The sequence below is a fragment of the Bidens hawaiensis genome, unplaced genomic scaffold (genome assembly GCF_021521415.1).
Source record: "Bidens hawaiensis isolate Kalapana, Puna unplaced genomic scaffold, B.hawaiensis_p1.1 tig00014829_1, whole genome shotgun sequence".
NCBI classification, from domain to species: Eukaryota; Viridiplantae; Streptophyta; class Magnoliopsida; order Asterales; family Asteraceae; genus Bidens; species Bidens hawaiensis.
In genome coordinates, this window is record NW_027492309.1 from 11,826 (window position 1) to 27,736 (window position 15,911).

Below are 15,911 nucleotides of genomic sequence, written 5' to 3' on the forward strand. Positions count from 1 at the left end.
AAGATTTATGCATTATTATTCGATACCCTAAAAAGAAGAAGCCTGGGTAATACACTGTTTCAATTTAGAAACTTTATCTTGATGAAGAACGAAACGTTGAAGAGATGATAAATCGTTTTAGTCATCTAGTGGTTGAAATGGCTAGTGTTAACCTTGAGCCAACTGAAACTGACAAGATCGATACGTTGAAGAATGCATTGCCTTCGTCATATTCGACTTTTCTCTTTGTGTTGAAAGAAAACGGTTTCTTTCGGAACACTGAACTTACTACAGTGCAGTTTATCAACAAAATTGAGGAAAGAAAATTTGAGTTAAAGTGTCAAACGTCATTGAAGGACAATCAAAATCAGAATCCTTCAATTTATGGTGGAGCAATGCCAGCAAACACTTCTTCAAGTCAAAATTCTGTCCCAATCACTGCTTTCTTCACTCAAGCTCAAGAGGAGAATCCTAATGTAAACAATTCAGCTAATGTATGTTTTATGGCATCAGGTGCAAAATCTGAGTCTACCACCAATGCTTCAAGTACATTACCAAAAGAAAACTTCAAGAAGCTGAACATCAGTTTGCTTTTTTGTGTGCTTTCATGACATCATACGAACAATTTGTGGGTAGCAAAATTGCTACTAGTGAGTTAACCGATGAAGATTATAACCAAATTAATCCTGATGATCTTGAATTGATGGATCTAAAATGGAATATGGCTATGATTGTGAGAAAGGTCAAGAAGTTTATGCAAAGAACAGGTAAAGACCTTCAAACTCTGAATAAACGAGTTGGTTTTGATAAATTGAAGGTTAAATGTTACAACTACGGAGACTTTGGGCATTTTGCCAAAGAATGTGACAAGCCAAGAAAAGAATATTCCGGTCCACGCAATGCTGAGAAATCACAAGTAAAGAATTCATCGGGTAATGATCAAAGCAAAAGGAGTTCTTCTGATGGAGAGAAGAATAAGTCAAACAACAATCAAGCTCTTGTTGCTAACGAAGGGGTTGATTGGTCGCAAAGGTTGTTGGGGAATCAGGCCAACCTTGCGGTATTTGAACCAGTTGATCAATTTGAAGATGCAAGTAGTGATCAAGTATCTGAAGAAAGCGATACATCAGATTCTGAAACTGATTCTTATCAGAATTCGTCGGATAACTCATTTGTGCAAGACAAATCTGACACTTCAAATCCTAATCACATTGAATCTTATGCTTGTATAGCTAAGATCAACGAGGTATGTCCTAAAACTCAGGTTAATGTAACTGAATCTTCAACTGTTGTGTTAGAGTGTACTGAATGTGCTGAAAACAAATCCAAACTCAAAACAGCCTTAACTCAAAACACCTCTCTCACAAAAGAGCTTTTTATGATCAATGAATGTTATAGACAGAATTCTAAATTGCTGGAACAATCGACTTTAAAAATCCAAAATCTGTCTGAAAGCAATCATGATCTAAAAGCTGAGGTTCAATGTAAGATTATAGTGGTTGACCAACATTTTCAGGAGATTCTTAGACTCTGAACCTGCATTTCTAAATTGGAAAATGAAATTCTGGAATTGAAAAATAAACTTGGAAAATTTCGAGATTCCTCATTTTTGTTAAATGAAATAATTGAAGTAAACAATTCCCACAAGAAAAATGGGAAAGCAGGTTTAGGGTTTGTTGAGATTCATCCATTTAAAGGAGATTACTGTAGCATTCAAGATGTTAAACAATACCCTGAAATACTTATAGTTGAACCTGAAATTGTTGATCAAAACAAATCAACTCAAGAACCGATTCACATCAAAAGTAACTCCATTTTTACCAAAAGTGAATTAGATGGTTCTGTTGGGGAGTTGGTTGAACAAGATGAGATTGTTAAACACAAGAATATTCCTGCTGACAATCACATCTTATGTGAACCTGAAGAATTTGAACAGGCTGTTTACGGTTCAAAATCTTTGGGTGAAACTTCTAAAACTCCTAAGGTATCACCTAATGTATCTCAATCAGACAAACCTTCGGTGTCTGATGAGGAGTTGATGAGATTCATAAATCCTCAACCAAAATCTTCAAGCGGGAAGATATTTAAATTAAAAGGTCTTTCAAAGGTTTTTTCGGATAAGGAAGTTCCTCTGAATCTTCTTAATCCAGAATTAAGTGATAGTGTCTTTCAGGATGACACTTCAGAAGTCACTAAACTTGAACAACAATTTAACAAATCTAAATTCAAAAATGTTTAAGAAATAGCAAAGAAGACCACATTTAAACCTATAAGATTTGTCAAATCATCTGGGACGGAGAATTCATCTAATTCTACCAACCTAGAATTTTTCCAAAATAAAAAGGGATTTAAATCTGTTGGTACAAAGAAAGTGTCTTTTGAAGAATCCAAAACTAAGGTTCAACCCGTGTAGGAAAGTCAACCAAGTGGTTCATTACATAAGTCTTTAGACTCACGCTTATGTTTTAAATGTGGTGAACCTGGACATGTTTCTAAAAATTGTAGATCAAAGGTTGATGAGATCAAAGTGTCATCAAATTGTAAGACTGACCTGAATGTAAAACCAAAAGAAAACCAAGTTGATGAGAGTATTATTATGTATTCGGATGTCAATCCAAGAAAAGTTATTAGGATTGAATCTTTTAATGTAACAAACAAAAGTGTTGACCGTGCTTGACCAATTTGTTCAAACACTGATTCGGGAATTATACGTGACGGGTACTTAAAGAAGAAAAACAAGAAACCTGTCACCAATTCTCAAGTACCGAATACTAGTGTTAAGTTATCCTTTTCTCCGAAAGTATCAAAAGGGAGAGTCTAAGACTGAGGCTTGGGCTGCCTTTTTGAATTAATCATTTACTTGTTTGTGCAGAGCTCATCCAGGTCCGGGTCTACTCACAAATGGATTTTGGATAGTGGATGTTCTAGGCATATTACTGGCAAACTAGATCTTCTGAATAATGTTAAAGATATTCAAGGGGGTTATGTTGCGTTTGCTGGTAACAATGGAGGAATGATTACAAAAGAAGGAGAAGTTTCAAATGGGAAAGTAACATTTGAAAAAGTTAATTATTGTGAGAAGGTGGATCATAATGTGCTGAGTGTTTCTCAGATATGTGATAAAAATTTTACCACAGTTTTCATAGACAAGGAATGTGTTATCCTTCAACCGGGATACACGATTCCTGAAGATATGGTTGTCATGAGATCACCGCGATCAAATGATATTTATGTACTGGATATGAGTTACGATGTAAATGTTTAACCCTCAGCTACATGTTTTGTGTCTAAAGCTACCGAAAAGGAGTCTACCCTTTGGCATCGACGCATAGGACACATTCACATACGCAAGATGAATTTTCTTATTTCAAATGAGTTGGTGGATGGTGTATCCCTTAAGAATTTCAAGATCAATGATCATTGCGTAGCGTGCAAGAAGGGGAAACAAAAGAAGAAATCACATCCAAGCATGTCACTCAACACGATTGTTACACCACTGGAACGACTTCATATGGATCTCTTCGGTCCAGTGAATTGTGCTAGTATTGCTGGAGACTTGTACTGCTTGGTGGTGACTGATGATTTCTCATGTTACTCATGGGTGTTATTTATGGGATCGAAAGATCAGACACCTATCCTAATTCAGAATCTGATTACGAAGATCAAATCACTTTACAAACTGAAAGTGAGACGAATTCGTAGTGACAACGGAGCTGAATTTAAGAATAATATATTGGATTTCTTCTGCATACAGAAAGGTATTCATCGGGAATTCAGTGCGCCTTATGTTCCTCAACAGAATGGTGTATCTGAAAGAAAGAATCGTACGTTGATTGAAGTTGCGAGAACTGTTGGTACATGTGTGTCAGTAGTTCATAGTCTAGCATTTGTAATCGAGTCTGTAATGCAATTATGTTTTGATTATGTTTATTTGTGTAATACGCGAAGTTGTCAACAAGTTCGCTATGGCGAACTTGTTGAATCAGCGAAGTTATCGACAACTTCGCCTGTGGCGAAGTTGTCGTATATATAAACTGTTCAGCGGAACAGTTTATGTAGTTGGTCGTTTAGGGTTTCATTTCAGTTGTTCAGTAACCGAGTTACGTGTCATAGTCTGTAACAGTGACCTCGGGTCACGTGTTTGTTATCAATATAACGTGTTTGGTTTATTGCTTGTGTGTTCGATCTCCACATACCCTACACTCGTATCTAACCACGCAGGGATTCCGCACCTGCGTTGTTAGCGACGTCCCGTGTACGATCCGTCCAGGAGCCTACAATTGGTATCAGAGCCATTGGCTCGATTGTGAGGTTCGGGATTTCACGCGGGTGTAGAAAACGTCTCGTTTGACCTATTCGCGGGACGTGTTTTTGTTGGGATTGTGTTTTGCTCGTGCTTGACAGTCATTTTCAAGCCATTGCATTGATCGGAAACTGCTGGATTGACGAAATCAGATCTGAACAGTTTCCTTGTTCATCGAGCGAAGTTACCGTTCTTCGGGCGAAGTTACCATTCTTCAGGCGAAGTTGCCGTCACTGGAATTAGGGTTTTCGGCGAAGATATAAGGATTAGCGAAGTTAACCACAACTTCGCTTACCTCATAAGTTCGCCTTAGCGAAGTTATCCGCAACTTCGCTTTCCACCCAAGTTCGCTTATCTTCTAAGTTCGCTCATTCTAAGCGAAGTTATTTTTAACTTCGCCAAGTCAAGCGAATTTAAGATCCAGCGAAGTTCTCTTTTCAGCGAAGTTAACTTTCAAGCGAAGTTACTCTTAACTTCGCCTACTGAGCTGTTTTAATATTTTTTTTTATTATTTTCAGGTTTTTCAGGTTTTCGCAAGGATGTCGTCAATTAACATCTCCGATTTGGTCAAGATGGAAGTAGAAGCGGGGTCTGCCACTAAGGCCCCGAGGCTGATGAAAGGAACTGACTTCGTGGCATGGAAGGACAGATTCATCCAATACATTAAATACCAGGATGCCAAAATGTGGGTGTGCATCCAGGATGGATATATCCCTCCAACTATGCAATACGAAGGCAGGGATGTGGTTAAGAAGTATAGCAAAATGGAGGACGAAGAAAAGAAAATGTACGAGGCCGAAAGCAAGGCCCATGCTGCGATAACAATGGCACTTCCTCAAGAGGTTCTCCATACGTTCCGAAAGTACACTTCTGCGAGAGAGCTTTGGGATGCTCTTGAAAATAGATTCGAGGGGAATGTGGGTATCCGTGCATCAAAGATCAAACTCTTAAAGACCCAGTTCTCCGTCTTCAAATTTTTGAAGAACGAATCACTGGATGATATTATCACCAGATACTATCATCTAATGACAGAGCTTAGCAATTATTCGATTGCTTACCGAGAAGAAGAGATCGTTGAAAAGCTTCTCGATGCTCTCCCACCGAAGTGGGAAATGTACACCGTTCTTATGAGGGAAGACAGAGACTTTCCTAATTATGATCTTGAAACGGCAGTAAACAAGCTCAGAACTTATGAGCTTAATATGGCTCGAAAAGAAACACCAACAGATCAGATACAAGACCCTGGTATGTATGGTGCAAAGGTTAACTCAGGCTCAAGTTCGAGGCCTGAATCTGCTGCTTATTACTCAAAAGGGGAGTTAGGTTCTGACTCGTCTCATGAAGGAAACGTTTCTGTAAACTCGAATGGTGATGTATGTTTCGTTGCTGGAGGATCAAGTACTTCAAAGCCTCAAGCATCCACAAGTAGTTTTTCTGCAAATGCCTCAAGCAATAATTATTCCAAGATGCCTATGAGTGTAAAATCTGCTGAAGAGCAGTTTGCAGTCTATGCATCATTTATTGCTTCCTATGAAAACTACATCCAGGGGAAGATTGTGGACCCTGCTGTACTGGATGAGGACTACGACCAGATCGATGCTGATGATCTGGAGGAGATGGATTTGCAATGGCAAATGGCAATGATTGTGAGGCGTGTAAAACGGTTTATGAACAAAACTGGGAGAAAGTTTGTTGGTGGTAGGCCTGGGTTCGACAAATCCAAGGTAAGGTGCTATAATTGTCAACAGTACGGGCACTTTGCCAAGGAATGCAGAAATGAGAGGGTTGAACGAGGACAAGGTCGGCCTACACAACACTCTGGAGTTAACAGAGAGATTAACGCCATGTTGACCAGAGAAGCAGGTGAGTACAACTGGAACTCGCATTCAAGTGGTTCTGGTGAGCAAGCGAACATGGCTGAGACTGAAGTTAAAGAATGTGAGAAGGTTGATGGAATTGAGAAAGCTACTGAAGAAGAAACAGCTTTCATGGCAGATGACAAGGATAATCGCTCCGAGGTAAGTACTAAGAATATTTGTACTAGTTGTGAGAATTTGTCTGAGCAACTTAAAACGATAACTGATCAGTATGTCCGGTTAGATGCTGACTTTAAAACTATTAAAGAAGATCACCATTTTACGAAAGCAAGAGAAACGAGTTATAAAATTAAAATAAAAGCTTGTGAAAAAGACGTTCAAAGCTTAAAAATTAAACTTGCTGAGAAAATTGAAATAATTGATCTTAGTTATGAAGTTTTAGAGGAAAAAACAAAATTGATTGCTGATCGAGATAAACAGATTGCTGACCACCAGGTGAAGGTGGTGGAACTGAACCGCAAACTTGAGCAGTTCCGGAATTCCTCGGCCATCCTTGATCACCTCGTGAGTGATCCAGGTACCTCTGCAAAGAGGGGAGGAATCGGATATAATGAAGTTCCACCACCCTTTAACCACAACTATACTTATAATCCGAGTGTTCAGAAATCTGTTGATTTCGAAGTTCCTCAGACAACTCCAATCAAGATTACAAGTGTAAAACCAAGTGTTAGCTGTGGAGAAACAAGTTCGAAAGTTTCTAATGTGAATATTTCTGTTTCGAGTCCAGTCTCATCGGATTGGATAAGTTGTCCGAATCTGATCAGACAAAAGAGAAGGTAGGGTTACCCACCGATGGAGATAAAAATAAAGTTTCTAAAAAGAGTTCTCCACTCAATCCGTACGTCCCACCTTATGTGAGACGAACGGCTGGTAACACTGCCTCTACATCCAAACCAACATTTGACAAGAAAATGGAGCGTCGATGTTGCTTTAGATGTAACAAATTAGGGCATTTAGTTGCAGATTGCCCTCTGGAACCGAGATTCAGAGGTGTGAAGTCAAACAAAACTGAGTATAAGCATCATTTTGATACTGCTAAAAATGAAAACTTTAAAAAATGCCAAAATGTAACGAATTCAAGTTTTCATAAAAACCAACCTCAGTTTTACAACCAAACATCCAGATATAACACTTTCAATTCTCAAAGGTTTGTGAGGCTTTACCCTCAATCTGCAAGGAGATTCCCTAACAGGACTTACAGAAATTATCCTGATGCTAACTTGAGAAAGCCAGGGTACGGGACGTATCGATCCAAGACCAATTGGTCTTGGGTCCCAAGATTCTAACTCTTTGTTTTATTGTGCAGGAACAGTTGAACAGGGCTGCCAGCAATCTTTGGATTGTAGATAGCGGCTGTTCCCGGCACATGACAGGCAACAAACACTTGTTGCAAGATTTAAAACCTGTTCAGGGAGCAAGAGTTAGTTTTGCTGGTGAGAGCGGTGGTAGGATTACTGGTAGAGGAACTGTGTCGAATGGGAGAATGACACTTGAGAATGTAAACTTTGTGGAGGAATTAAAGCACAATCTGCTGAGTGTGTCGCAGATTTGTGATAAAGATTACACTGTCCATTTCACGAAAAATGAAGCGATAGTATTGAAACCTGGTTTTCAAATACCAGACGAATGGATAGTAATGAAAGCTCCACGTGAAACGAATACATATGTGATGGACATGAGGTCCACTGAAATGGTCACTGGAGAATCCTGTTTAATGACAAAAGCAAGCGAATCAGAATCAGAATTGTGGCACAGGAGAATGGGACATATTCATCTTCGGAAGATGAACTTCATTGTCAAGAATGGGCTTGTGATGGGCGTTCCCTTAAAAAGTTTTAACTTTGAAGACAAATGCATAGCCTGTAAGAAGGGAAAACAACACAAGAAAACCCATCTCACCAAGAAGATCAATTCAATTGCCGGTACTCTAGAACTACTTCATATGGATCTCTTAGGTCCAGTGAATGTAAAAAGTCTAGGTGGTACTTCTTACTGCTTGGTGATCACTGATGACTACTCGCGATATTCGTGGGTATATTTTCTGAAAACGAAAGATGAGACGGCTCAAATGGTGAAGAATCTAATTACAAAAGTTGAGAACGTCATGAGTAAATCAGTTAAATACATCAGAAGCGACAATGGGACAGAGTTCAAGAACTTTGAAATGGAAATCTTCTGTCTTCAGAAGGGAATTGAACATCAATACAGCGCTCCGTATACTCCACAACAGAATGGAGTGGCTGAAAGGAAGAACCGAACGTTAATAGAAGGAGCCAGAACTATGCTGGCAGACTCGAAGCTTCCTGTGATGTTCTGGGCTGAAGCAGTTGCTACAGCCTGCTATGTTCTGAATAGGGTGTTAACCGTTAAGAGACTTGGAAAAACTTGTTACGAGCTTATGCACGGAAGGAAGCCCAACTTGTGCGGTCTTGAACCATTTGGGTCTCCTTGTTCGATTTTGAAGACTAATTCGAAATTTGGTGAAGTAGCCGATGAGGGAATCCTAGTCGGTTATGTTGTTGGGACTCCCAACAGATGGGTCTTCAATACGTCGACTTGCAAGGTGGAGGTGGTTTGTAACACCGACATTACTAGTTACCAACCGCCAAAACCAAGCAATGGACCTGCTGAGCTTTTCGACTATGTTAAACTTTTTAAGTCGTTTAACGTACCTGATTTGGAAATTTCTGAAGAAGACGAAAGAGCTGTGACGAAGATGATACTTGATGAGGAAGAGAATCTATTGCAACATCAGATGTTTGAGAAATCTCAACCTTCCACATCAAACTCTATCGATACCCCTGCGGCCTCAACTGAAGATGAATTTATTAATCCTTTTCACTCTCAGCCAGAAACAACCATAGATGAGATCTCTTCAAACTTGGAAGACAATTTACATGTCGGTACTGTTCCGACCACGAGAATTCACAAAGATCACCCATTGGAGAACGTTATAGGTGATGTGTCCTCTGGTGTACAAACCAGAAGTAGCTTGAATGAGCACACCTGTGTTTATACAAGCATTAAGGAAATGGGTATACTGAACGAATGTTTGTACTCCTGCTTTATAAGCCAAATTGAACCAAAGAATTATCAAATGGCTTTAAAGGACAGCTCGTGGGTCGAGGCCATGCAAGAAGAGTTGGCTCAGTTCGAAAAAAATGGTAGTTTGGACTTTGGTTGAAAAACCAAGGAATGTGCACGCTATAGGCACAAAATGGGTGTTCAAGTGTAAGAGAGATGATAAGGGAATTATCGTAAGAAATAAGGCGAGGCTGGTTGTTAAAGGTTTTAATCAGCAAGAGGGTATTGATTACAATGAGGTGTTTGCTCCGGTTGCCCGGTTAGAAGCGATTCGATTGTTTTTGGCGTTTGCTGCATTTAAAAAGATGAAGGTATTTCAGTTGGATGTGAAGAGCGCATTTCTAAATGGGAAAGTTGATGAGGTTGTGTATGTTGAGCAACCTCCGGGTTTTCCTGACCCAGACTTTCCTGATCACGTATACAGGTTGAGCAAGGCGTTATATGGGTTACATCAGGCACCTCGTGCCTGGTATTCAACGTTATCGGACTACTTGCTGGAAAATGGTTTTGAAAGGGGATTGATTGACAGTACGTTGTTTGTGAAGAGAGAAGGATGTGACTTCCTACTGGTTCAAGTCTACGTGGATGATATCATTTTTGCTGCATCAAGAGTATCCATGTGTCAGGATTTTGAAGCTGTCATGAAGAAACGATTCGAGATGAGTGCTATGGGTGAACTAACTTTCTTTCTAGGATTGCAGGTTGATCAGAAGAAGGATGGGATGTTCATTCATCAAACGAAGTACGTTCATGATGTGCTGAAAAGATTCAAGATGGAGGACAGTTCTCCATATGATACTCCAATCTGCGTCAATCACAAATTGGGTGCTGAATCAGATGGTGACGCAGATGTGGACCCAACTCTGTATCGGGCAATAATAGGTTCATTAATGTATTTAACTGCTTCTAGGCCTGATATAATGTTTGCTGTTTGTCTTTGTGCACGTTTTCAGGCAAATCCGAAAGAATCTCATTTGAAAGGTGCAAAGAGGATACTACGGTATCTCAAGGGCAAGCCGAAGCTGGGGTTGTGGTACCCAAAGGGAGGAGACGTTGAACTGGTGGCATATAAAGATTCTGATTATGGGGGATGCAATCAGAGTCGGAAGTCAACAACAGGAGGCTGTCAGTTTCTTGGAGGAAGATTAGTTTCCTGGCAGTGCAAGAAACAGACATCAGTTGCAATTTCAACATGCGAAGCTGAATACATGGAAGCATCCAACTGCTGCTCTCAGGTTTTGTGGATTCAGCAACAATTACGCGACTATGGTCTGAATTTCTTACTCACTCCTATTTTAATTGATAACACTGCCGCCATCTCAGTAATTAACAATCCCGTGAAGCACAGTAAAACTAAGCATATTGACATTCGTCATCACTTCATACGGGATTGTGCTGAGAAGAAACTGATCAAGATCGAAAAGTTGATACACTTGAAAATTTTGCTGACTTGTTCACAAAAGCGTTTGATAAATCCAGATTTCAAAACCTAATTGAGCTGAACGGGATGATCAATCCCGAGTAACCAGGCCTTTGTGTTTATTTAAAAAAAAAAAAAAAAAAAAATTATTATTAAAAATTTTGTGTCATTATTGCTTAAAATTAGTCGGTTACCTCAGTTTGATGGACATATCCTCGGATATGTTTTGGTCCTCGTTTCGACTTAGAGAATGAGGATAGCCATTAACCGGAAGACTGAAAGTGACCGGGGCAGTTATGACATGTGTTCTTTCAGTTGCTGAAAATTAGTCGGTCATTCTTAGTAAGAAGGACACATACTTGTACGTGGTCGGTCCAGTTGATCCATTGGATCTTCAGGATAGCCGTTTACCTGACGACTTTGATGTGATCGGGGCGATTGAAATCAAAATTTTATGGGAAATGAAATTACTTTTCAAGTCTAATACTTCGTAAGAAGTTCTTTGCTGTGTTTAACAGAAAATTGATCCAACCTTGGAAAATGATATATATACTGATTGTGTGTGCTTAACTAGTGAAGTTATTAGGCTTAAAAGGCTTTAGAACAGTCATTGTATGTCATGGTAATTTTTATGGTGCGTAAAAGTGTATGTGATACTAACTTAAACTACTCGAATTTACGTGGAAACTCCTTAAGAAATTTGTATGTCTTCACACATATCTTTCCGAATGATAGGCAGAAAAGCGACTACCCAGTCATACACGAGCCCGTGAGTGTTCTGATTCCCGTGAAGAAAGCATTTCAACACACTGCAGTGATCCAGATACGGGACTTGCAGTGGTTTAGTACTCCGAAGTAAATAAGAATGTTTGGTTTTTTTTTAAAAAAAAAAAAAAAAAAAAAAAAAATATGTATAGTTTTAGTACTTATGAGACATAGTAACAATCAAGACTTCTCAATTCTGGAGTAAGAAGAGAACGGGAAGCAGACAACGAGTATATACAAGTTAATCAGACACTATGGGTCGAAGTCAACTCGGGGTGACTTGGGTATAGCCAAATACTCCTTGAGAATAGATAGAAGACATCATTATCTCTGAGTTGGTACCCACTTAAAATTTTGAGCTTAACTGAACCTTAATCCGTATCACAGAAACGATGAAAACCATTTAAGTTATTTACATGCTTACAACCTGTTTCTCTATGTCATAATACAGCTAAACACGGATCCAAGTGCCAGTCACATAGTTAGTATGATTCCTGTTGGGATCTTTTCTAAAACATAGTGGTCCCTGACTAGACTGAAATTTGATCCCTTATTTCGTTAAAATTTTTATAAGTTTTTCTATTTTTTGTAGTTGTGTTATTGTAAAACTGGTTACTTGGACATGATCATTTTTGTTTAACTCTTTTTGGAAACTTCTAATGTTAAGTGCAAGATTATTCAAACTTAAAGGGCTGATTTTGAACTTACGGGCGAAGTTGTTGAATTCGGCGAAGTTGTGCTTAACTTCGCCTAGGCGAAGTTAAACGTAACTTCGCCTGAACCAACTCAGCCCTATATAAGGACTTTGAAACAGTAACAGTAACATATATTTCATTATTTCCGGCGAACATATAATCTATACCAGATTATCGGCGATCTTGTTTTACCATTCGTTTTCGATCTTGTGTTTCTAGTTTCTACTATACTCGTGGTATGTGTTGTCAATATCTTTCACAAACTTACTCGTTCGGTATAGTTTTACCCGGTTCGAGACCTTGGGTCGTCGAATCTTCAAAACCAAGTTTTTCACCTTTGTGTTACGTGTTCATGGACGTCCTTTACGTCTCAATATCATTAAATCTATGTTGTTATTCACTGATGGATCGTCAAATCGGTCCGAAAACATCGGATCTAAACCTTTGAATCTGAACAGTCGGCGTTTCAGATTCAGGCGAAGTTAAGGTTTAGGCGAAGTTATCCACAACTTCGCCAGGAGATTAATTTCGCCTGTGGCGAAGTTATCCGTAACTTCGCCTTGAAGCTTAATTTCGCCTGTGGCGAAGTTATCCGTAACTTCGCCTTGAACTCAAGTTCGCCATTGGCGATGTTGTGATTCGGCGAAGTTATCATCAACTACGCCTATACCATTTTACTTAACAGTTTTTAGACGAAATTACAGTTGAAGCGAAGTTGTTCCCAACTTCGCCTCACCGTTAAGTTCGCCTGTATAGGTTTAATCACAACTTCGCTCGTGGTACTTAGCGAACTTTTGAGTTGCTTACACACTGCCTAACTTGTTTTGTTTGGTGCAGATATGGCTGCTATTGGCGGTGCTGGTGGTGATGATGGTGATGAGCAACGACAATTCTTTCCAGCCCATAACCAGTACATCACGTTAGATCCAGACGCACGAGGCGTAGAAGACTACAGGGAGATTATCACGTTTCTCCTGCGATCAAGAGTCTTTCACGCGCTCACTAATACACTGCCCATTTCTCTGCCTAACATTGAAGACTTTTGGCAGACAGTGTACTATGATTGCAGGCCTGAGCCTCCGGTGATGCGAGCAACCGTAAATGGTCATAACATACAGTTTTCCTCGGAAGACATACGGTTGGCTCTGCAGTTCGGTGAAGAAACAAGAGATGACCCAACGGAGTTCGTGGCTCCTTTCCGGGATGGAGCTTATTTGAGGATGGGTTATTCGGGTCCGCTGGGGGACTCGCAGAGGAGGAAAGGGTTTCTGCTGGATCAGTGGCGCTTCCTGATGCATGTGTTGATTGTATGCATGTCCGGCAGGAAGGCAGGAACAGATGGGATGGGCGCGACGATGCAGTCGGCCATGATAGCGCTGACTTACAACCGCCGATATTCATTCAGTCAGCTAATATTCTACGAGATTGATCGTCAAAGAAGGGCTGTGGCGCGCGAGCGATTCACTATGTATCCTCGTTTCTTACAGATGATTTTAAATCATGTCGCTCCGTCGCTACCGCAGAGACGCCCAATTAGATACGTCGAATGCGTGACGAAACATATCTTTGCTCAGTGCCGAACTTCGAGCACTCGTAGCAAGCCTGAGCTGCGTCCCAGGCATACTCCATTATTCGGATATCTCATCAATCCGGAGTATGTTCCTGCAGGAGGGGACGAGTTCAGAGACCCACAGCCACATCAGGCGGCAGCACCACATGCTGTATCAGCTGCGCCTGTTGTATCTACTGTTGCCTCTGCTGCTGTGCCAGCTACTGTATCTCATGCTGTGTCTACTGCTGAATACGTTGATCTTAATGCTGCCTTTGGCGTACATGGTGTGTTTGATATGGATGTCTCGGGTCCTCAGTTTATGGATGTTACTAGAGCAGTTACTTCGGTAGCTGACTCCGATCTAGACGAAACGTTTGCTGAGGCGAGACGACTTATGGTGTCTCGGGAGAGAACTACAGGAAAGAGACCGAGAACTGTAGACGAGGATGAGGATGAAGTTGATGAAGAGGAGGCAGTGCAGATTGTGCTCAGACGTTCAAGAAGAGAACAGAGAGGTATGGGTTCGGGAGCTGGAGAATCTTCAAGGCTGGTACGTTTTGCTCCACCTGCCTTGTCTGGTATGTCTCTTATTCCTACTACAGCACAGGTTACTGCTGTCGAGACGTCGGCCCCAGCAGTTGTGTCTCTACCACCCCAATCGCTTACTACACCGGTGGTGGTTGCACGATTTGTGGAGTCGACCGTCACTACTACTGCAGGGTTACCAAGTGTACCACCTGCGGTCACTTCTGCTGCTGATGTCCCGCCAACTCCAACGCCTACTTCAGATTCCGAGAGGATTACATCACTAGAGCGGATTGTTGCTGATCAGACAAAAACCATTCAGAGCCTAGTGGAATCCAATCGACTACAAGCAGCCCTCCTGGTTGAACACGGTAAAATTATAGATGCCTTCAAGGCATTCTTGGCATCTCAGGGGGAGAAGACGTGTAGGGGTGATGAGTTGAAACCGAAACGGAGAGAAGATCATGAAGATGATCCCAATGCACCGGAAGGTGCAGGTGGTGAGCTGCCAAGAACCTCTCAGGCTCTTGGGGCTTCCACAGCTGAGGGGGAGTCTACAAATGCAGCTGGTGACGATGTGGTAGCTGGTGATGATGATGCTGATGTTGAAGATGTTATCGACGCATTGAAAGAGTTGGATGAGGAGGATGATGAGTTTATGATTGAAGATGATGTGTTGCCAGTTGATGAGATCGAGAGGATTGGAGAGCAGATTACGGTTGAAAACGTGTTGGAAGAAGGTGAGATTGTTGATGACTCCGTGGAACATGAGATTCCGGAGGTTGACAGACCAGGTTTGGGTGATGAGAATGTGGAGGAAGATGCTGAGTGGGAGGAACAACCGAAATGGAAGGAAGGTTGTGCCCACTGGTTCGTAAAGACGAAGAAGCCGGCGGTCCCTAAGATGTTCAGAAAAAGTTACAATATTAAGGGATACGCGGAAGCCAAGAAAGGTATTATCTGCTGGTTATACGACGAGCAGCTGCGGCTCTTCGTGATCAAGAGATACGATGGCATTCAGTACTTCCAGAGAAAGTTGAGATCTCTAAACACACTGCCAGAATGTGAAGTAAAAGATTTAGCCAGATTGGGATTGGTAAACAGAAGTGAAGACAACATGGCTAGAATCATTGCGAAGATCGTGTGGAAAGAGTGCGTTAAAGAGAAAAAGTTTGAGCTACTGAAACCACAAAAGGGAAAACTTGTCGAAGACAAGGATAGAGGTCTGAGAGTTGATGGAAAACCTTGGATGGTCATGAAATACAAACCGATCCGGTGCCTTAAAGAAGTACCGATGAAGTTCATGCCCAAGGACGTGCTCAAAGATCTAAAATGGTGGTACGTGGATTGTGAGACAGCTGAGGCGGTAATGGAAGATGAGGATGAACAAGAAGTACTTCGGGTTTACGACCCGATGCATCTTGTTAATCTATCGAAGGCTGATCTGAAAGTGCTCAACGAGAAGAAGATCTTCTACATTCCTGCTTGGAAGGATCAAGCTAGGAAATATCAACGGGTGGTGTCGGTATGTGTTAGAGAAGGAGCGCACGCGTAGAGATGCAAGATTACAAGACTCAAGATTTGAAGATAAAGATATGAAGCTACTGCCAAGGGGGAGTCTGTTGGTACATGTGTGTCAGTAGTTCATAGTCTAGCATTTGTAATCGAGTCTGTAATGCAATTATGTTTTGATTATGTTTATTTGTGTAAT